The sequence below is a fragment of the Humulus lupulus genome, chromosome 5 (genome assembly GCF_963169125.1).
Source record: "Humulus lupulus chromosome 5, drHumLupu1.1, whole genome shotgun sequence".
Taxonomy (NCBI): domain Eukaryota; kingdom Viridiplantae; phylum Streptophyta; class Magnoliopsida; order Rosales; family Cannabaceae; genus Humulus; species Humulus lupulus.
The window spans coordinates 117918210-117941971 of NC_084797.1; the positions used below are offsets into that span (position 1 = coordinate 117918210).

The following is a 23762-nucleotide window of genomic DNA, read 5'->3' on the forward strand; positions in this document are numbered from 1 at the left end:
AGCGGGCACAAAAATACATTTGCATGGAGGATGGTCAGGAGAACCTCAAAGCCGGAAAAGGCCCGTCGCCCCCGAAACCTTCAGCCCTAGAAAACCCAAGCGATACAAAGAAGAAGGGGGTTTATGAGGGGACGAGAGATGATCGACCCCGGAAGCATCAACGCTCTGAGGAGCGCCTACAGGGCCCCTACACCTTTCACACTGACCTCACCCATGCGAGAGAGCATATTTTCGTTACAAATGAAAACCGGGTCCCTTTCAAAAGGCCCCCGCCAATGAAAAAAGGCTGATCTAAAAGAGACCCCAGCAGGTATTGCCAGTATCACAAGGATGTCGGCCACACCACCGCGGAATGCAACCATTTGAAGGTGGAAATCGAGGAGCTCATTCGCAGGGGACATTTGGGCAGATACGTGCGCAAGGAGAACCAGAGGCCAGAAGAAGGAGCGTCCCCGCCGCGGGCGCGAGAGGTGGCCCCAGAAGTACAGGGAGAGGTCAGGACCATATTTGGAGGACCAGGATTCGGAGGCGATTCAAGGAAGGGACGGGACAAATATGCCAAGGAGGCCAGACGAAGTCCACAAATGTGCGTCTTAAGTTTGGAGCAACGCCCCCCAAAGAGTTTCAAGGGCGAGAATGACTCAATAACTTTCACTGAAGAAGACGCGCAGGGGGTGCATTTCCCTCATAATGACCCCCTGGTGCTAAATGTCCAGCTTGCGAACATGAGAGTACATCGAGTCCTAGTGGATACTGGAAGCTCTGTGGACATCCTGCATCACCCTGCTTTGGAGAAGATGGGACTGAGCGTCCGACACCTGAAACCCTACAATTCCTCCCTTTACGGGTTCACAGGGGACTCGATACATCCCCTAGATGCGATTGAATTAGCCCTCACCATGGGGGAACAACCCAAGCAAACCACCATAATGGAAAACTTTGACATGGTGGATTGCGCCTCAGCCTTCAACGCGGTATTAGGGAGACCCTCTCTGAGAGAATTGAAGGCGATAAATTCTGTGTATTACCTGGCTATGAAATTCCCAACCACTGGGGGAGTAGCATGCATGAAAGGGGAGCAGAAGGAAACGAGGGAATGCTATAACATGTCCCTCCGTACAGCCACAAAACCATCGGTGCCGATGGCAATGGTTGTGTATGAATGCGCGACCCACACGAGTTGGACCCACGAGTTGCGGAACACCTCGAGAAATGCTACCAGTGGGGCTTCGGCCCCCGGTGCACAAAGGAGCTATGTTTAGTTTGTTCCTTGTTATGTTAGCATAGTGTGTAAGAATCAAAGAGGCTACCTAGGTAACCTCCCAATTAGATGTAACCCTTCTTTAAATATGTCGTTGTAAACCACATGCTATGAATGAAACTGTTTGCAACTTCACGTGTTATTGTTCTTCTCTATGCAAGCATCAGCCAAAGTGCCTGCCGAAATAAATTTCACCAAACACTTGGGGGGCAGGACAGGAGGTAAAGACATACAGCAAGCAAAAAAGGACCCTCTAACAGGAGGATCCTAAAAAAGGACCCTCTAACAAGAGGAACCTAAAAAGGACCCCCCCAGCAAACAGGAGGATCCAAAAAAGGACCCCTTGCACCAGGATCCTAAAAAGGATCCTCTATCAGGAGGATCCTAAAAAGGACCCTGTTCACCAGGAAGATCCTAAAAAGGACCCTCTATCAGGAGGACCCTAAAAGGGACCATGATCCCAAAAGGACCCCTTGTATCAGGGCCTTAAGCGAAGTCCTTATATTTATAAAACAGGGAGGGGACCTTACAAGGCATCCCTTGGGTTCACAAGGATTAGCTACCCTTGTGAACATCAAGGAGGCTAAAGGGTCTTACAAAAAAAAAAAAAACAACAACACACTTCCAAATAAAGGCAGGTGCTCCCACAGGAGGAAAGACCTTAGAGAGAGCACCCACCAATAAGCCTAGAGCGGCCACTAAGCCGTCTAGCCAAAAAGGGTCCTAAAAGAGACCCTTGCAAAAATAGTACTATGAATAACGACGAGAAGGACGCTTCTCGCAAAAAATAATAAGCGCACGCAAGAATATATAAAAGGATAGCTAGAACCCAAGGGGTCAAAATATCCTTATAGAAGTAATCAAGAGGCACCAAAAAAGGTCCCAGTGAACCCTTTCACATGGGCTCCAAAGGACCTCTAACCTGGTAAATAAAAAAGGGGAACCTACAAAACCCCATCATACAGGCTCAAAAAGACCTCAAACGCAGAAGAATAAGAGATAAATAACCACACATGTATATATATATTGAAAAAGGAGTCGTGATAACATGAAAAGATTCACAAGATAAAAAGAAAAATAACAATATTACAAAGGCTCAAATGAGCATACATCTACAACGGGCTGGCTGGCAAAGGTAATGAAATGACGACCTCAGGGCCTCCTGCCACGGGTGCTCCACACGGCCGCTCGAGCAACAGCGTGCTCGCCGAAAGAAGAAAAATCAAAGTTGGGATCCTGCCTCTACACACCGTAAAGGGCGCGGTCTATGGACCTGTACTCGATAACTGTCTGATCAGCCTCTAAGGAAGCAATTCTCTCTCGCGACGTGGCTACATCGGCCCTAACAGCCTGGAGTTCGGCCCTAGCAGCCTCGAGTTCGGCCTCTAGATAAGTGACTCTCTCCTGCGACGCAGCCGCGATAGCCTTGGTCCCCTAGAGTTCGCTCTCCAGGCTATTGACCTTGTCCTCCAGCGTTGTGGATTTGGTAACCGCCTTCAGCTTCCTTTTTGTCGAGATAGAAAGTTTGGTCTAAACCCTTTTTAGTTCAATCTGGGTGTCCTCAAGCTCTTTCTCGAGCTCCCCGATCCGGGCCGTGAGACGGTCCCTCTCAGCACTTGACGCGGAGAGATTGTTAGCCGAGTCGGCAAACCGTTGAGCCACAATATGGGCCTGGACAAGAAAGTTAACAACAGAATTAATAAGTAACAAAAAAAAATGTATGTACATCTATATATAATAGGGCCAACACAAGATGCATGAACACACCCAAGCAGTGGTGCGCCTTAGAGTTTCCCCAAGGTCTGACAGAGCAAAACTCCCAAGACTGTTCCAGTCAGGTTCAGGGAGGTCCGAGGCGATTTGGGTGAACCGCCGCCCGTAAGTGGTCGCCATGCGGTTCACCCAGGGCGCCCCATCCAGGCCAAGGTCACCTGTCTGGATAAGGACAGACGACCCGCTCGCTAAAATGGGAGGGGGCGCAGAAAAAGTGGAAAAGTGAGGCCCCGGTAGATCAGAAGGGGGTGCTGGAAGATTGGCAAAGTAAGCCCCCGATGGACCAGGGTCGAGGGGAGCCTAAGTGAAGGCTTCATAGCCCTCAGGGTTGGGGCAAACAAAACACCCTAGTACGGCATGCTGGTCTTGAGATTGGGAGGCTATGTCCTGGTCATAAGAGGCATAAGGAGGGCATCCCCCAAGAGACGAAGACAGCTGGTTAGGTCCCCCGCGTTCAAGGGGGGCTTCCTCCGACTCATCCTCAGCCTCACCTTCGTCTGGGCAAGGCTCGGCTGACACCGCCTTCATCTTCTTGGACCCAGGGATGGTCCACAGCAACTTGGGGTCTGAGACTGGGGACAGTTTGTGGAGGTTCAGATTTTCCACGGTGAATAAGAACCCCGCCTTTTTCAGCGCGGGGTCAGCATTAATGAGGCCCATCATGGTGTCTGCCTCCGACCCAACGACCAAGGGAACGGTAAATTGCTCTGCATGACCCACGCCATTGTCAAAACAAACATAAGTATAAAACACTAAGTTCCAATAAAAAGAAAAGGAGGCTCAGGGTACTTACTGGGGGTGGCGCGGAAGTCCTCACGGACAGAGAGAGGGTCTTTTACGAAGAAAAAATCTCGCTTCCAGGACCCCGGATTGGACACTGAACCCTCTATCAAAGGGACCTCGTTATTGGCCTTTTGCAAATAGTAGAAGCCCTTGGACTTGGGAGAGGGCATGAGGTTATACAGGAAGTGCACCTCTAGCGTCGTAGGGGCTCGTTTGGCAAGTACCGCGAACACAATGAAAAGGCAGCTCAAAGTAAGCCAGCCATTGGGTGCCAGCTGAAGTGGGGCAGGTCAAAGTAGTTAAGGACCGCTACGAAAAATGGGTGCAAGGGGATGGTACTACCCACCTTCAGAATGTGCTCACTAAGGGCCACGAAGCCGGCCCTAGGGCAGTCAGCCTGGCATGTCTCCAAAGAAGCGTATAAGGCGTACTCCGGAGGAACGCGGTAGTGCTTCACAATTTCTCTCAGTTTGCTTTCTGACACATGTGACACCAGTTTGGATGCCAGTAAAGGAACCTCGTCTAGTTCATTGGTAGATACCTGTCGTCATGCCCTCGGCATATCTGCAAAACCAAAAGAAAAAAGTGAGGAAGAGACAGGACACTTGACCCTCCATTTTCTCTTCCTAGCAAGAATCTTCCACCGGGGGACTGGCTATGGAAGCACTAGGCTAGGGAAGATCAAAATTAAGGGTTGAGGGGAAGCAGAAGCGGCCCCATGACAGTCATCAGGCGAGGATGGGCTGGAGGGCTCAGGCGGAAGGTGTCCCTCCATAAACTCCAACTCCCTCTGCAACTCTAAAAGGGTCACCCTAAGGCTCGCTACATGGTCACTAAGGTCTGGGGGGAAAGGTGCTCTGTCCCCTCTCAACGCCGAGTCAATTTCACTCTCCACCACCCAAATTTTATGCCTAAGCTCAGCCATGTGCTCAAGATGACAGATACGGGCCTGCCTTAAGGAGTCATAGTCTTGGTAAGGGTTTTCCTCAGGGGACTCTGAGTCTGAGAATAGGTCAACAAACTCAACCCCCATAGGTATGTGGAACGGACCGTCAGTGGCCATGAGACCTCATCCCGAAAGCAAAAAGGGGTTCACGTATAAATGAGGGGATGGCTACAAAACACAAAGGAATGGGCTTAAAACCTCTAGATGCAAACGCCCTAAATGAGCCACTACAGGGTATAAAAAAGAGGGGCATGCAACTGGGCAAACTCACTGCAAGCTCAGGCCAAGGTACCCCATCCCGAGTAATGCTAATTTGGACCCAATGAACATGAGGAAAAAGGAAAATATACCTCAAGCAGGTAAAATGGAGCGCTGTCGAGGTCAAAAGGAGGTCGAGGGCCAAAAGCGCCAAATGGTTGAAAATATGCATCTGCAAAAATAGACAGAAAAGATGCGTTAGCCTTCAAATTTATGAAGGGACATAAATAGACCAAAAATTAGCCCAAATATATAAAAAATAAGGAGGAAACAACAATAAAAATGAGATTGTGAGGGATTGAACCCCTTACCTCTTGAAAAAGGAAGGATTCTCAAAACCAATAAGCCAAGGAAATAAGGTGCAAATAATAAGCCTTGCATGAAGGCCTATTTATAAGAATTAAAGAGAAGAGTCTACAAAAGCACCTAAAGGTCCTCTCCTAGACTGGGGGGCAAGTGTGGATGCTCAAAACTCCATGCTGGTGAAAGACCCGAAGCACATGCCAAGGTCGCCCAAATGACTAGACGCCTACTTCGGCCACGAACCCCATGGGGGATCTTCTTCTCGTAAGGAGGCACGCGAGGCTATTCCCGGCATGCCCAACACCAGTGCATCTCGATGGAGGTTCTCAGCGTGTTGAACCCCCATACGCCCTGTGAGGCCTAGCCCCGCAACGAGCCTCTCGCGTGCCACCAAGGGTCTGCGCGCGCTGGCAGCGCGACACCACCAGATCCGCGCAAGTTGATTGCGCGACATCACCAGATCTGCGCGTGCTGGCCGCGCGACACCACTAGACCTGCGCGCGTTGGACGCGCGACACCATCGGATCTGCATGCCTAGTGACCTCGCCCCCAAGGGCCTCGCCCAAGGACTACGCACGCCTAGTGGCCTCGCCCCCAAGGGCCTCGCCCAAGGACTACGCACGCCTAGTGGCCTCGCCCAAGGACTACGCACGCCTAGTGGCCTCGCCCAAGGACCACGCATGCATAGTGGCCTCGCCCCCAAGGGCCTCGTCCAAAGGACCACGCATGCATAGTGGCCTCGCCCCCAAGGGCGTCGTCCAAAGGGCCACGCATGCATAGTGGCCTCACCCCCAAGGGCCTCGTCCAAAGGGCCTCGCGTATATGGCGGCCTCGCCACCTGTACCCAACAAGTAGTGGCAGCTGGGAGTAGTACAAGGAATGGAAACACCACCACCACGTCCCTGACACACACCAGAGCCGACCACCAGTCTCCCAACACCACTACATCTGATACCACTCTCCTGACAGTGTACTTGTGTACAGGTTGGTCCCATGGACCACAATGTATCAGGGGCCATTAGAGCCCCCTATAAAGGGAACCCCTCTTCTTCTTTGAGGGGGGTTGGAAAAATTACTGTAGCAGTGCACCTTAGTGAATACAAACTAATTTCACCATTTTTCTTCTGCAATTGATCTTGGAGTTTATACTTGGATTTCTAAAGCTTTTCTTTTGATAATCTTTACTTTGCAATTTTTCTGACTTAACTTAGTTGATGAGTTCTCACCATCAACAAGTATCCATGAATCTTTTTGTATAAATCAACGATCTTCCAATCCCTATTCTGAAAGCTCACACATTGATCTTCCAAACCAATCCTTAAACATACAAGGACGTGTGTGGACACATAGGATTCAAAAGGTTGATTTATGACTTTCTAGATGTACTCAACAAATGATATCTAGAGAGGTTTGATTGAGAGAAGATGTATTGAATAGTTTTTTAAGTTTAGAAAAACTATCTCTTTCTTTTCAGAGAGAGGGTGTGATAGTCTATGAAAACCACTTCTTTTTTCAAAAGTATCACTTCTTTTTCAGGGTTATAAAGATAATTAACTAATTTAATTAATCTTTATTTTATTTAAATTAAAACCGATCAGTTATAACCTATTTAATTATTTAATTTTAAATCATATTTTAAAAATAATAATTAAAGATACATAATTAAATAAACAATTATTTGAAATTCAAATTTCAAATCCCAGGGATAAGAAATCCTTGGTTTGGTGCCACACTGTATAGTGAGTGTGTTTCCCCACTTATTATGGTTATCCCTAATTTTCTTATTTATTTGTTTAATCAATATTTATGACAATATATTTTTCCCAAAATAATTTTCAGTTAATTCAATATTTACTTTATCTTAAAAAGATCAATTTTAATTAAATAAATATCTTATTCTAAATAAGGTAATTATTAATCTTTCTTTTTATAATAATCTAAACATGATTAATATTTATTTTAACCTACACTTTTCAAAATAAAAACTACATAATTAAATAATTAATTCATAATTAATCAATTGCCCATAATTATCAGTTAATTATTTCCTTGCTCTAAAATTTTTATTCATTTGCAATTAAGTCATTCTCTCTACAAATATTTCTTTTGACATCCTTACCCTTGACAGAGTAGGAAGAGGTGATCTGAGGGCTATGGACCTATAATACGAAGCTGCAATAGACCAGATTAATAATTAGACTCTTTAATCTAATAATCTTATTTATTAATTCCATGATTACTCTCACTACAAGAAAAAATACTTTCAATAAGACCGAAAAAGTATTATCAAATATATACCATAACACTTTTTGATGTGTTAAGGAAAGCGGTGTTATAGTAGGTCAGAGCACTTTGCATAACACTTTTCCATAGTTGTAGACATATGTTTATGGTATAGCCTGTGATAACACTTTTGTTGTGTTATTTTAATAGTTAGATAAGTATTTCATTATGTTATTTATAAGTAGATTATATAAAAACTTTCACTACAAGAAAAAACAGTATTCATAACACTTAAAAACTACTATCCGGGACTATTGATAGCACTTCTGAAAATGCTAACGTAGCCCATGTTATTAAAAGTCCAGTCTTTTCTATAACATTTTTTGAATGTTATGTTCGGTGTTATCTTAAACTATTCAATAACACATTTTTAGGTGCTATAATATTCAAATAATAACATTTAGATAGAGTTTTTTATTATAAATTTGAAGTTTAATCTTGTACTTTTTTCATAACACTTTTCAACTGTTACATTTGATTATTTTGATAACATTTTTAGTTTGTTATATTATATAAACCATAACGATTTTTTACGCTTATAATATGTTTTTAAATCATAACATATAGTAATAAAATTTTAAATTTTATTTTGATAAGTATACTTATATGGTTTTTTTTTAATTAAAAGATTTTCATTATTGTATTTTGATAAAAAAAATTCAAAATTAATCATAAAATGTAATTCTCAATAGATTGATAAACCATAAGTATTACATTAAACAATAACTAATTCAAACCATGAATGTGTCTACTTCATGAGATCTTAGTTCTAACTTAAGTTTGAAAGCATAACATAATAAAGTTTTATAATCTTGAACAATTTTTACTTCAAAAATGAAAAATAGAAACATTACAAGATACACAAAAGTAAACCATGCGTGAAACTTGCTCCATCCTTCAATTCATCATCATTTGTGCACTTTTCTTTGTTGCGAGTCCATTTGTTTAGCTACAACAAAATTTAAATAAGTAATGCTTCAACTTAAAGTTATAGTAAACTAAAAGAGTACATAAAAACATTAATTACCTAATTATAACTTTATCAGCTGGCCATGCAATTATACTACCTACAGCATCTTCTATAGTAGACATAATTGTTGAAGGCCTCCATAGTAATGCATCATTCTTTCTCACAAGATCTATCCCCACTTTCATAGCATTAGGCCCAAGAGGAACATGGTGAACCTCATCCTTTGGTCACTTGAGATAAAATAACCTTCTGCAATAATTTCTCCAGATCCAATCCAATCTAATATTTTGCATTTTGAGCCAAATGTGTGGTTCTTGACACTCTAACAATATATCAATATAACAAATTCAGCAGCAGTAAATGATTTTATATTGAATATTATATGTTTTAGATTTTATCATTTTCATATAATTAGTATCATAATTACCTGAGTGGAATGAACATGAGAATTTGATTGAACATTGACATTTGATTGCTCCTCGCTCTGAGATGTATTCTATTTACAAGTAAGATAGAAAGACATGAATTCAACATCAAAATTAAAAAAAATACAAAAGTAAAGACTAACCAAAAAATTAAACATGAATCTTAGTTATTATTGCAATTCAGCCACATGAAAATATAGTTTCAGCATCAAAATACTTACTTGATTTTTCATTAAAGAAACAATGAGTTGCTCCATGTGTTGCATTTTGTCGTTCAAATCTTTGCATTGACCTTCTATCTTCATCAAATGGTCATCTCTTTCTGACACAATTTGCAACTTTGACCGAGTAACTCCTCTTCCGAAAGCTCTCATGTATGAATTTTTTTCAGGACCAAGGACTTTTGTGAGGATGTCTTCATTAACACTTGTAGTTGAAGACATAGCAGGATCTTTCTTATATTCTTCAACCAAATCCTTCAAAAATAAATAGTATCAATAAATGTATTCAAACAAATGAGTAAGTTAAAACTAAAGTCACATGATTTTGAAAGGGCAAGGTGTATACAAAATCTTCAGCCACTTCTGAATTTACTGGTTCGCCATTTTTCTTCTTATGTGCTTTGGTCCAAACATCAACTCTAGAAGGTGGTGTATTGGTTTCACTATGGTTCATCTATCAAAATAAGAAAATAAATTAAAAAAATATCTAAACCAAATTCTATAATAAAACAACTGTAAATATGTTTGGCTTTACCAATTCATCAATCAATCTTGCATAACCTTTGCGACTACAAGCGTGGGGTAGTTGCTTTGTCCGTATTTTTTTGAATTTCTCGCTTGTAGCCTAAGAATATAAAGTTAGTAGAGACATTAAACTATAAATTTTAATCATAAATATATTTGGTTATAAGATGTTAAGAATAAAATACCTTAAACTCAGCACTATTTTTTTCCTTAACAAAACTTTTCCACTCATTCATAGATTTAATATTATCAGGCTTTAGTTTCAATCTTGCTTCTTCATTTGGTGCATTTGTTATTTTAGTAACTAGCCTTGATTTCGAAGCTCTCCAAAGATCTGCCATACTTTTGAATATATAGGTCTTTTGCCAATCTTTGTCAACCTTATATCTTGCCTAGTTCTGAATTTTATAACCATAAGTAATTAAAAGTACTAAAAAGCCTCAGTTTCCTTCTTTTTGTCTATTCTTTTTTCTATCCTACTTATTTTTTATTTATGGTTAAAAGTGATAAAATTTATGATGGTAAGGAGTTAGTATATGTTTGTCCAAGCCTCTTCTTTACTTCTATGGTATTTCGTTATTTTCTCTCATTTTCCTACTTCTAAGTTACATTCTTCATCACTCCTCTCTCCCGCCAAACATACAGACTTTTCTCATCAACCAAACACTTTTCCTCTCATCTTTTTTTTTTCATCCAAAACTACATTTCAATTCATATTGGTTTAACCCTGACTTAAGGGAGATCTTTTAAGGTTGTGTTTCAATCCTAGATCATGTACTTTCTCATTATCATTAATGATCTCTTTCTGGGTTGTTGTTTCTTCATAATCTAAATTCTGGTTTGTGTGTGTATTTTTTATATCAAACTCATTTGAATTTTCCTCATTTCAAAACTGACCTCTCTTTGTATGTATAGTTTTGTTTTAAGGTATTCTGATAGACTTTATTTTTTTGCTACGGATTGTGATAGACTTGATTAAGTTTTGAGTATTGACCTTTAATGAATATCCGATCATAATGGGTTATGAAATTGGAAAGTCTTTTGTGGTGATCTTTTCTGTTTATTATTCTATCTTTGGTTAATTTATCTTTAACATGTTTGCTACAAATATTTTATAGAAAAAAATTCCCCGAGTTTTTCCTTATAGTCAAACGAAAAAGTTGCATATTAAACCAACCCAATAGTCCTAAGATTTTAATTTTAAGGTTAATCTTTGGTATTTGCAGGCATGGATTTTGTAGATTCAAAGAGGAAGAACAACTTTTCTGTCAGGATCTTTTTGGCTGCTTTCCTTATTAGTCTTTCAATTTTCTGGTTCAAGCAGTCACCAATTTTTAGTTCTCCCAACTTGGTATGTTTCTGATTTTATATGCAAATCTAAGACTTGTCATTATAAACTTTGATTAAGTATTTATATTAAAATTTAAATAATAATAATAAAATGTCTTGTCACATAATTTGCATAACAATTGATCAAGTTAAGGTTTTCTTCTATGTCTAGTTCTCTAAACCAGAAGCTGGAGTAACACATGTGCTGGTAACTGGTGGAGCTGGCTATATAGGTTCTCATGCTTCACTAAGGCTGTTAAAGGACTCATACTGTGTAACCATAGTGGTATGGTATTTCGTTATTTTCTCTGTCTTATAGTTATACTTTTAAGTAATGCATAATTTCTTTTCTAAGCATTAGATGAAGACATCAAAAGCCTCTGAAGTTTCCTATTGATCCTACTTTCTGTGTTGCCTTGCTTCTAGGCAACTAAGGGAAAGAAACAAAAAATGAACAAATAATTCATGCTGTACACTAAGCCATATGGTCCTACACACCTAGATCACTCACTGATAGTAACTATTTTTTTTCTATGAATTATTTTTGTATTTAGTATTGTTAATATGATTCTTCTTACAAGTTTAGTTCATACGATATTTCTATTTTATGAACTAAGGGAGGGAAAACTATTAGAACACAGGAGAAAAGTGAGGTATTTTATTTTTATTTTCTATATTTTTATGTTTGATATGCTATTTGTATTAAATTAATTGTTGTTGGAACTAAATCTGTTGATATGCTATGTTTGTAAAATTAATTTTATTGGCTCTATTGTTCAGATAAACGTTTCTTAGGATTGGGATTCAGCTATTTTGTGTTCCTTTTTTGTTTAACTATGAGTGTACGAGACTCTTGAGCTAAGGGATGGAGGATAAGACTCTTGTGTTCCTTTTTTGTTTTGATAAGTAAAGGTAGCCATGTTTTCCTATATCATATTTAAATGTGATTATTTGATTTTTATTTTTGCTGATTTTTCTACAATGTGATTAAATGTATTTTATTATTGTAATAACAAAGATGCAAAGTATAAAAGGAGTTGTTTTAAGCAGTTATGGATTATGGTTTTAGTTCACCTTAAGATTTTTCAAGTTCACTTTGTATTTAGTTGATTGATGACTAAATTTCTATGGTTTCGATTTTCCCCACATGGGTTTCGATTCTACTTTCAAATTTCTATGGTTTTTGAAGTTTATTAGATATACATCAAATAACTAACAGAAAATCAGAAAACATTCCAGCCATATTTATTAACCAACCATCAATCATTATCAATTCAAAATATTCAATCAACACACAAGTTTTCTTCCTTATCTCGCCGCAGCACACAAATTTCTCAGAACCTACTTCACTAATACACACCAGTTCTCAACCTTCCGTTATCACCGCAGCACACAATAATAATAATCTCAGAACCTACTTCACTATGGATGAATATCTAAGATATTCAAACTCCTCTAACATTTGCAAAGTATTTTAACAAAAATAAAAGAAAACATACCTCTTGCAAACTGCTGCAAATAAAGTTCCCTCCAATTCTGAATTTCTGAAAGAGTTAAAGAAATTTAGAAACTTGTGTAGAGAACCCAATAAATCAAAAAGTCATGTCACAATTATGTTCAACCATGTAAGTCGTAACTTTGCATGCTAACATATATGCACAGACTGTGAATGTGAGGAGCTTATATAAATTAAAAATATTCCATAAGCAAAATATATAAACTTAAATCATATGATTAGCTGAGTTTGATTTATTATATAATAATACTAAAATTTTAATAGAGTTTTGGGTTATTTGGATCAGTTTATTACCGTCGTACTTAGTTTGCTCTGGTAATTGTATTATTGAAAATCTCCTTCAGCTGAACAAATAACTCTTCCTCCGGCATGTACTAAATTGCCCTGTATCAATCGTATGTTAAGAACACTAAAATTAAACAACAAGCATAAAATGTATATTTATATATATGTAATAATAGCCTTTATAAATTATAAAGTATATTACCATACAATATTCAAACAACTAGCTTAGTGACAGACATGATGAATTCCTCACAAGTGGCCTTCAGACTTTTCTCCAGTTCCTGCAAGAAAAAGTGTTACTGACAACTCGATAAATGTTGCAAAAACAAAAAGTGTACTGGAACTCTTCTCCACCCACTCCCCCAAATATCCCATCCATCACTTATTAGAGAAAACAGAGCACAGCAATTATATGCTGCAAAGAATAGTAGAAGAAAATTTAAATTGAAGAAAGACTAGAGCCCACAGGTTATCTTGTATGTTCATCTCCACAAGGTTATCATTTATTCTTCCCTTAAAGCATCAAAGCTGATATCATCGGCAAAAAAATATTCAAGAGCTTGCTGAACTAAGAACTAAACAGAGTTCTAAAGAAATTTAAGAATTTAAAAAAAATTATATACTTGTATGTATATACGTATTACACACTAAAAAATAATAACAGCATAAATAGTTGCAAGTGAATCACAAACCTTCTTAGCATCTATTTGACTTTCCAAAACTCTGGGTGATAAGGTCCTCGCCAGGGAAGAAGATCTAGACCAATCAAATAGAGAGGCTTGACCTCGAAGTAGCCGTCTTAAATGATCCTGGAAATACAGTTCAACAACAATTGAGACCTTCCTTCCATTATATGAAATTTTTAGTTAAGAATAGCAGCAAAAGGTTTAGCTCTGGAGGAACTAACCAGCAAATGAGAGAAGTCAAGTTCCTTGTGTGTCACTGAAAACTCAATATCGAAAGGTGCAATCTGGGGATGGGCAAAAAAAAAATTTGAAGAATGAGATAAGGTGATTAGTGGAACATCCACCACAAAAACAGGGTAAACATGGATCACCTGCTCCCTCAAGATAAGAAGATGCTTTATGAGAAACAATTGGCCATCCATTGGAAACCCATTAAGACAATTTTTTGAAGTCTTAAGCAATGATTGTAAACATATACGAGGTAGTTTATAACATCTACCATAAAGCCAAAACACATATAACATGTGCAAAAACCATATAACATATGCAACTTAATCCTAAAAAGATGCTTAAGAAACTAAAATTGATTTGAGTCAGAAGTCGACACATCTTGAAAATCACATTACAAATACTTGGCTGTGAAGGCAAAGAGTATTTAAAAACTTTGCAATCACATACAATCAATGACCAATTTTTTTTTTAAAATGCAGCAATTTATAAGTGTTTCCTGGATTTCATGGAAAACTGTTCCGGAACCTTCTATTTTTTGGGGCTTACAAGTGTTAGAAATCTTAGGAATCAAGATAACTGAAAATTGCATTACCTGAAGTTTAAAGGATTCGCCGAACACATTAAAGGAAACACGCTTTAGATGAATGCACAAAATTTGCAAGCAGAATCAGACAGGCCAATCTTTTATATAAGAAAGACTTAAGAAGTACCTAATTACAAGTTTGTTAGTCAGAAATAATGAGTTTTACTCTCACTTTAGAAATGGAAAGCTCCAGTTTTTTTTTTTTAAATGAACTTTATAAGAAAATCTAACAACGATTGACTAAAAGCAGAGCAATACCAGCCACGATCGGAAGAGAGTGAAAGAGACTCCTCGTCGCTGAGGCGATCGGTGAACACAACAACTGTCCAGACGGAGAGGCAGAGAGACGCGACTCTGGAGCGAGTCTTTGTGAGGCAGAGACTTCGGTGAGGGCGGAGAGACTTCGTGAGGGCGAAGGCAGAGATGAGTTGAGGGCGGTGAGGGCGGTGAGTCTTCGTGAGGGTGGAGAGGACTTCGTGAGTGAGAGATTGAGGCTGAGAGAAAGGGTAACTTAGAGAAAGGCTTGAGAAAATCTGAGAGAAAGGGAATTTTGGCATAAATTCATTTTGCCGCCTGGGATTTTAGTCATATGGCGCCAAAAATTTTAATCCCCACTATTCATCAGTTCCATGTTAATTTTAATCCCCCATTAATAATAGCATTTTTAAAAATATGCTATTCTTTAATGTAATATATACTCAATATTGTTGTAGTGTTTTTTGTACTTATAAAGTAGTATTATGATACACTTTATAACAACACACTTTCTGCATTATAGAAAATAGTTTGCATAACATAATTTTATGCTTATAAACCAGTGTTATTGTAAAAGATACAATAACACATTTTTTGTATTATTCTAATATTTGAATAAGCTTGAATTATTATTATCTAAACCTGTACATTATAATTATATTTTATTTCTTTAATTCAAACCCGCTTCATTTAATATACTTAAGACACCCTTAACATTATACAAATATATTTTCGAGTACCAGTTATATGGTTCATAACACATATAACCAAATAATTGTGTCAAAATTCATTCAAAATTATCTAAAAAATAATCCAAAAGTCTTAAGATATTCAACACTGCCTAATTAACATAAACAAAACATTCTCACAATAGTCAACAAAATAGTCTTAAATAGTTTCATATTCAAAAGTAAAGGTAGGAATTCATGATCTTCCAAATGTCAGCACACCAAAGCCTTCCAAATCAGATTCTCTTTTGCACTTGACTTGTTGAATCTAGTAAATAAAACATAAAAGAAAAATTAATGAGGTCATGAAATATCATATCATTCATTTAAAATAGTCAATAATGCTATCATAATCTTGGATTGCATATCGGTTAATGTTGAACAAGCATTATAAAATCAAATAATCAAATAAATACGTCTTGGAATAACCTTTTGAGAAGGCCTTGCAACTGTTGAACCAACAACTTCTCGTATAGTAAGCATCGCATAGTTAGGACGAAATAAATAAGCACCAGGCACAATAGCAACATCAACCCATACACACATAAAATCTGGTCCAAGAGGAATTCCGTGCACCTCTAAGTCTGGATCACTAGAATCCCAACAGCCTTCAGCAATAATTGCATCTGACCAATCGAGCAAGTAGCAAGCATTCCTTGCTTACGTAAGGCTATGGCCATTTTTAACTCCAACACTCTGCAAAATTAATTTTGAAGACAGTATATTAATTTTTGTATTTGTTTCCTTAAAAAGAAAGAAAACAATTTGAAGATTTACCTTAGGAGAAGGAATATTGTTGGGTTGTGGAATATTGTGGGACTGCCCCTCACTTGTTGTTGCTCTACCACCCTAAATATAAACAACAAGATAAGTTTCATTTCAAAAATACAAATTTTTAGTTATATAAGTGCGAGAAAGAATTGTTACCAAGTGTCCTTTAAGTAGATTCAGCATTTCCGCAATTTGAATCTTCATATTTAACTGCTCTTCCTCCAACAATGTCATCTTGTCTTTACACATATTAACAACAGTTAATTTTGACCTTGTTACCCCCCCTTCCTTGTCCGATTAAGCGTCCCTATTTGTAATCTTAGTGATACTATTTGGATATTTAACGTCAATAACTCCAATTTCGACTACTGTCTTCCAAGACTTGTTATTATGCTTATTCATCAAGATTTTGCCATTTAGGTACTCCAAATATAGACATATATATATATATGGATGTATAGCTTGAGCTGCACTAACCATGTGCATGTGGCTTGCCAAGACCCACCAACAACATATTTCTTTAACACATTTCCATGGCTATAATAAGAACTAGCAATCATCAATGGAATTTCATACAATTCCCACTTCTAGAGGATCATTTTAGTCACTCACTTATAATAAATAGTAGCAAGAACCTTTGTACAGTCACACCATGTACATTTTTTTTGTAAAGAATTCTTATAAAGTTACAAGTCTCTATTGGATCATAATAGTAGAAATATTGAAAGTTTAAGACATTATTGTTTTGACCGCTTGAATGAAATTAAAAAAAAAATGGTATTCTTGAATTTATATTTGTGGGGTTTCATAAATTTGAGTGATCCATTCCGTCATCTATTGTAACTCAAATTATAACAGAACAAACAAATTTGGTATGGTTTCCATTTAGAATAAGCATAATAAAATGTTCATTATCTGTAACTAAGTTTGATCATTAGGAAATTTTAATAATTGTGAAACTAATTTCTTCACCAATTTTTTTTTACAATTCTAAGAGTCTCAATTACTAATTTTTTTTAAATGAATCTCAACTACTAATTTAAATATTTATATTGATGTCTAGCACAAAATTTATAGTGGTTTTACGAGAAAAATGATTAAAAGTGTTATCAGGAGCATTAGCATTCAAGTCCTTTATATAAATACATTTCAGTTCTAGTTATAGTAAAACATAAGGATAAATTTGATAATTAGAGATATAATTTTTTTAAAGAAAGAAATCACATTAAACGGCTAAATCGACCAAATGAGCAGCCTTATTCTCAGACCATTTGACAACATTTACAATGACAGAGTAATAACAAGAGATAAAAATTTTACAATCCTGAACTACAATCCCAAGAGGAGAAACAAGTTTACTGCTGTTATTTATAGCAACCACAGTAACAGCCAGATTAGACTCCACATCCACATTTGTCCAACCTCAATTCATAATCAACCTCAACACCTCCTTCACCCCAATTGCTTCAGCCAGAAGAGGGTGAGTAACATCTCTGTACAAACGATGACACGCCTCAATCAAAGTACCCTCTACATCTCTAGCCACCCAGCCAATACCAAAAAAACCACCAGACTCAAATAAAGTTGCATCAACATTGATTTTGATCCTACCATTAACTAGTTTAGTTCAATGCTCATTCACCTGTGCAAGCCCATTTGTTACAACCAGGTCTTCCACATTCTTCTCTTGAGCTACCTTCCATTGATCAAAATAAGCTCTAGCTGAAGCAATTATTGTTTCCTTTCGAGTCCTACTGTTATTCTACACAATATCATTCCTTGCCTTCCAAAGTTTTCACAGTACATGTCTTTATGATAACAAAAAAACCCTACTCATTACATATACATATGTACACAGTACATGTCTTTATGAGATATGGTTTTTGAACTTTTTTTTTAAGTATAGGACACTTATTATTACGTATCGAAGTTTGTATGGAGTTCTTTAAATTTCGAGTTTTATTTCAGTAAGCTTACAGTCTTTTTGTTCAATGAAAACGACTGGTCATTATGTGAACCTGTATTTTTTATTTTTTATTTTTTGCAAATAATGAATAAAAATAAAAGTGACAGTTTAATATATGCTGCGGACTGTCATTCTTTTTTTGACGCATTCTTTAATTATATGTATAATGACGATTTGTCATATACTATATTCTTACGAACGAGTTGTCATTTTTGAATCTTATTCATCTTTATTCCCTCGTAATGTGAAAGTGAATTAGAATATGTATTCTCAAAAATATTATTCATTTGTATTATTATTAGTTTATTTGGTTGCTTCAATTGGAAGGGGCAACTTTGGATAATTGAGCGCTCAAACAATATTGTCTAGTTTCGCCAGAATATTCTGATCTTGGTGATTCTGATGTTGTTCTTTTCTTCTTGTTTAGGTATCATCTAGTGGAATAAGTATGTCTTCTTACTTTAGAGAAAAAATAATCCTGGTTTCTTTTCTTTGTCAATTTCAGTAATGGGGTTGAAGCTATATAACTCTTTATGGCTGTTATGGTGTCCACAGAGGAAAATATTGAAGAAAAAGCACTTAGCTGACACTTAGCAATGTGTATTCATGGTTTTTCATGGCTCATAATGGGGTTATCAAGGAGTATAGGATGGAAGATCAGCAAATTTTAATGGTCAACTATTCGTTTGTGATGGCACAGCAGAGAGGAATTTAGTGGTTGTTTGATCATTCCATTAGTTTGTGAAAATGGTGATGATTTCTATGAGATATAAGGACTAACGCCAACTTCAATAACCATTCTAAGGGCTACTGCTATTGGTCTAAACAGCTGTGAGCTACTGTGTAGGAGCACTTGTTCATGTGTTGCATATGCATACTCAAATGGTCATAGAGCTGAATGTGAACTTTACTATGGAAGTAAGGTGGATCTTCTAAAAATGATAGGGGAGGGAAACCAAACTATTGTTTTGGGTAATTATATTTGACTTAGAACTCATGGAGGCATTATCAGATTATGCGTTTTTCCAATCACAACTCATATGTATAATGTTTTATTATTCAAACCCTAAGGTTGGGGACGTGAAAACTATCCTTATTCACACTCCAGGCGAGATATCTATCAATATAATCAAACCAATTCAAACAAACACAATTTATTTGTAAGAAGATAATACATAATTCTAGATAAGATCTGACATCATTTCCCATATAAAAGCTTACCTAACAATCTATCAATACCAAGTAAAAAAATTCAAACAACACACAATAAGTTTTCTTCCTTATATCACCGCAATACACAAACAAATTTTCCAGAACCTACTTCTCTAAGACACAAATTTTCAACCTTACTTTATCACCGTAGCACACAATTTTAATCTCAGAATCTACTTCTCTACGAATGAATATTTAAGATATTCAAACTCCTCTAACATTTGTATGATATTAACAAAAAAGTTAAGAGAACACACTTCCGTACCTCTTGCAATTAATAATCAAGTTAATTAACTTTGCAATGCTCCTTGCTCACACTTGTTGAGTCATTTTCTCAAACTTGATACCTTATTGATAACATAGATTAGTCTATACGAATCGAGCAAAAAAAAGCAGAGTAAATATCATATGAATATATAGCTTCCTCTTCAAAGAGTTTTACTAAAGCATGTTTAAAATACAAATTCCAGCCAATAGAAGGGGACATGAGACCTACTTCAAATAAAAGGAAGAAAGTAAGGAACTTTTAAGGGCATCAAGTCTGAGTTGGTGGAAAGTTTTGATCTTTTCTTATTTTTACTTTATTTATAGTTTGTGTCGGTGGAGGTATTTTTGAGGTTAAATCAACCAACTGTCAAAAGAACATAGCTATAAAAATTATTAATAAAGGAGCCCATCCAAATAGGGAAATAAAAAGATAACATTTATATAATTAAGAAAAAAACTTAACTAGATAGAACAAATCAGTCATTTCAGAAGCTAGAATGATGGAGTAAGAAAGAGAGTCAAAGTTATTAACACACAATGACAAATTGCCTAAAAATTGTACAGGCCTAAATTTAAATCAATTTACTATAATCATACATAAATTTCAATTTAATAAAAAGATGATGATTGCAAACTTGGTATTGAGAAATCTATAAACAATTCAACTTTGAAATAATACGAATAAACAAATTGATGAAGAGTCAAATTAAAACTAGAGTAGTAATATATTTCTTCTCTTAGTTGGACAATAACAATGGACTCCTTGGGCCCAGATAAAGTTATCAGAGGTAAGAAAATAAATTTAACTGTTTTCAGTATGAGACTAGTGAAAATGTACAAGTTACCTGATGCATTTCCCATGTGTTTAGTGTCTCTAAATCCAATTGTTACAGCAATGCAAAGGATCATGAGAATCCAATTGATTTCTGGAATATATATCTGACCATGAATCTTGTCAGAAGTGTGAACGACCTTGACTCTTGGGAATCATCCAATCAACTGGCTTTGATTTATGATAGATAATGTTCCACTGATGATTGCTTGGCTTCCAACAATTGAAGCAAGAATAGCTACAACAAGAACTGGCCACCTTACGCATTCTACATTCAAAAAAATTTGTAGACATCATATCTTTCGTAATGAGTACTTCTACCAGTCACTATTCGCAACAGAAGTTTGAAATAATACTATTAAAGAATGAGATGTCAAGTTTAATTTTCTTTAACATCATCTATCGAATGCTAGGAGAATCTTGTGAATCTTAGTTTTAATTTATTTCATCTTGTCAAAGCTTGGCCAACTAGAAATTAAACAAGAGTACTTCATACAAAATGGAAGAATGACCCTTACCAGGAACTGAGACAAAAAAATAGATACTATGTTTGGAGTGGTGATGATGTGATAAATAAGCAGCTTGGCCCATGTATGCCAAAATAAGTGCTGGATAAACAAGAAAGGTGAAAGCAATCTGCAGTAGGAAAATACATTGGGAGTTGAAATTCCCTTGTTAGATTAGACATCCACTGAAAATGAGATTAAAATATGATAAAGTATTGTTATAATGATGTTCAAAGTTACGAGAAGTGTCCATGATCAGCAAACATAGTCTCTAAGCCTGCAAAAGCACACGGATTCATTAGTGGCATGTAATAACACATAAAAATCTAACAACAACTTATGTCTTAATAAAGGTCATTCATAACTTATCAAACATGGAAAAAAAACAATACAAAGAGCTCTGTTTTCTTTCCTAAGAAAAATGACTCAAAATATTATGTGTGTTCTCCTATTTTACATGTTATGCACAGTAATATTCCACCTAAAGACATCCATCCACTTATCCTTGTCTTCTTCAAGAACATGAACATGTAATATGGGGAAAGATCTTGATAAACATGTGGGTTCCAGCAAAATATATTATACAAGCCAAGGGTATTGATGCATAGTAGCCACGTCAACACAATTGGTGCAAAGAAGAATCCAACTCAGTGCGTACCATAATGTTGAAGAGAAAATAGGCACAATAATATGAAGAAAGATATTGGAATCACAACATCTGGAATTCAGTCAGATAGGGATGTTAAGGCAAAGATGACCAACTAAAACTACAATAAATTCATTAGTGCTGTATTTAACTTTTAATGAATCTTCTACGCTATACACAAAAGCATAATAAAAGACAAATATTTCCTAACAAGGCATATTTATAGCTAACCTTACTAAACAAATAATCCAGAAAATAAGAATTATTAAAAAGCACTAGCACAGTAAAAAGGTATCAGGGTATAACCAAACCACGAAGTTGTGCTAAAAAATAAAATGTAAAATAAAGTTATCCTCTCAAGTTAAGTTAACAACTTCAAAAACAAAAAAAATATGAAAAGAACAACAAGTATTTACATTCATAGATAACTCCTTCTCTATAGATACTTTATTCCTATATATACATAACAACAACCATGTAGAGAATAACTAATTACCATGGTTGAAGATGAATCGAAACATGGGCTAATGAGAGAGATGGAAATGCTTTTTGATATGAATTGTAACCAATGCATTTTTGGGGTCAAATACTTAACTGAAGTCATATCTTGAGTATAAATACATATGGATAGAAACTTGCACGAAGAATATAATCCAAAAAATGAAAACAACAACAGATATGTTCCATTATTTTCGTGAGCCACAGGGCCACGCCGTTCCATTTTTAACCTACGCTCCACCACCACCACAAATCACCACTAGCAACTTGCACGTGAATAAAAAACACAATCCAGACCCAACCCACTATCTCGCAAAAGTGAGACCTCACACCAACCACATTAGATAAGATAAAAAAGAAGAAAAAAATCCATATTTGATAGGGAAACTTACCAAGTGCGAGCCCTGAACCCAAGTCGTCATCCACAGTGTGCTGAGGTGAAGAAGAAGAAGAAGAATCCATCGTCACTGTCGGACCCTGCGAAGACCCACTATGCGTCGAGGAGGAGAAGGATTCATCATCACCAAATCTTTTGGTTGGAAGTTAATTGAAAAAACTAAAAAAGTATAATGAATGGAGGTATGGATGGATAAAAGAAGATAAATGGTATAAATTATAGAGAATAAAAAAACTTGGATCATCAAATTCTCAAACTTAAATCAATTAAAAATGATTATAGATGATAAAGACTTGTAGAAATGTTCATCAATAAAAAATAAGAGAGAATCATATATGAATGTATTCGGACGTTTGGCAGTATAATTTTTGGGTAGCCACCATTGTGAAGTCCAAGATGATTGATGCTTGCCCTGAGTAGACCCATCGCTTATTGGAGTAATTTGGTCTGTCACTAACTGTAAAAGTTTGTTGCTTTGTTTTTGTGCCCTTATTCGGATTTAATTTGGGAACTCTTGTCCCCAAGAAAATGGGAAAGAAAATGAAGAAATCACAAGAAGAAGAAGAAGAAGAAAAATGTGGTTTCATATTCATGTGCAATGGCTCAATAAAACCCCAATGCTATCTTTACCGTGTTTTCAGGCTACCCATGGAGCAACAAGAAGTTGTCCTTCAGATCAAACCGGGTGCCAAGCTTTTTCTTTACAACTTTGGCATAATAAAGATATATGTTTTAAGACCATTTTAATTTTCAGTTTCCCTCTAAATAAATTCACTACCCGCCTTTTACACCATAGCGCATTTTATGTCCCATTTTTTTAACTAGCTTTTATAATACTTTTTCAATAGTCTTATAACCATGTGTTGTGAAAATTAGTTTTTCTTGTAGTTTCCAATTTACTTTTTGAGGGTTACCAAGTTTGTTAGAGGACTTAGACCAAAGATTGAGCTAGGGGTTAAGCTAGCAAACCTAGAAAATACTACTTATGCCAATGTTCTAGAAATGACTATAGAAGTAGAAAGGCTTCAGGCGAATGTTAGTAAAGAGGAGGCCAGTAAGCCTGAGCCTAAACAGGAAAGCCAACCTCAGAATGGTCGAAACAACAACCATCAGTCCAGCAACAATAATGGTCAGAAGAGACGACATCCTGACAATAAGGAGTCCGATAACGATAAAAGGGCACAGACGAACAATGGAGGTAAAAAGCTGGGTTATGTAGAATACCCGCGATGTGCTAAGTGCCAAAAGAAACATCCTGGTGAGTGTCGTGCAAATACCACGGGATGCTACAATTGTGGTTAGGAAG

General features: G+C 36.7%; 3 long non-coding RNA genes across 10 annotated transcripts; 1 reads left to right on the plus strand and 2 right to left on the minus strand.

Moving 5' to 3' along the window:
* Positions 1-10303: 10303 nt before the first annotated feature.
* Positions 10304-11306, plus strand: LOC133780568 (uncharacterized). The gene is made up of 3 exons (XR_009869414.1): positions 10304-10499; positions 10975-11099; positions 11250-11306. It is a non-coding gene; the product is annotated as an uncharacterized LOC133780568 (long non-coding RNA).
* A 1787-nt stretch (positions 11307-13093) lies between these two features.
* Positions 13094-13989, minus strand: LOC133780569 (uncharacterized). The gene is made up of 4 exons (XR_009869415.1): positions 13936-13989; positions 13786-13848; positions 13571-13687; positions 13094-13159 (listed from the first exon to the last, which is right to left on the minus strand). It is a non-coding gene; the product is annotated as an uncharacterized LOC133780569 (long non-coding RNA).
* A 3383-nt stretch (positions 13990-17372) lies between these two features.
* On the minus strand, positions 17373-23184 carry LOC133777605 (uncharacterized). Of its 8 annotated transcripts, none has more exons than XR_009868689.1 (4): positions 22452-23184; positions 21156-21192; positions 20928-21045; positions 17373-20677 (listed from the first exon to the last, which is right to left on the minus strand). It is a non-coding gene; the product is annotated as an uncharacterized LOC133777605 (long non-coding RNA). The 8 variants fall into 8 exon arrangements; XR_009868688.1 differs by lacking the exon at positions 22452-23184 and adding an exon at positions 22058-22442; XR_009868686.1 differs by lacking the exon at positions 22452-23184 and adding an exon at positions 22058-22432 and having other exon boundaries at positions 17373-19941; positions 20423-20677; positions 20928-21192.
* Between the last annotated feature and the right edge of the window lie 578 nt (positions 23185-23762).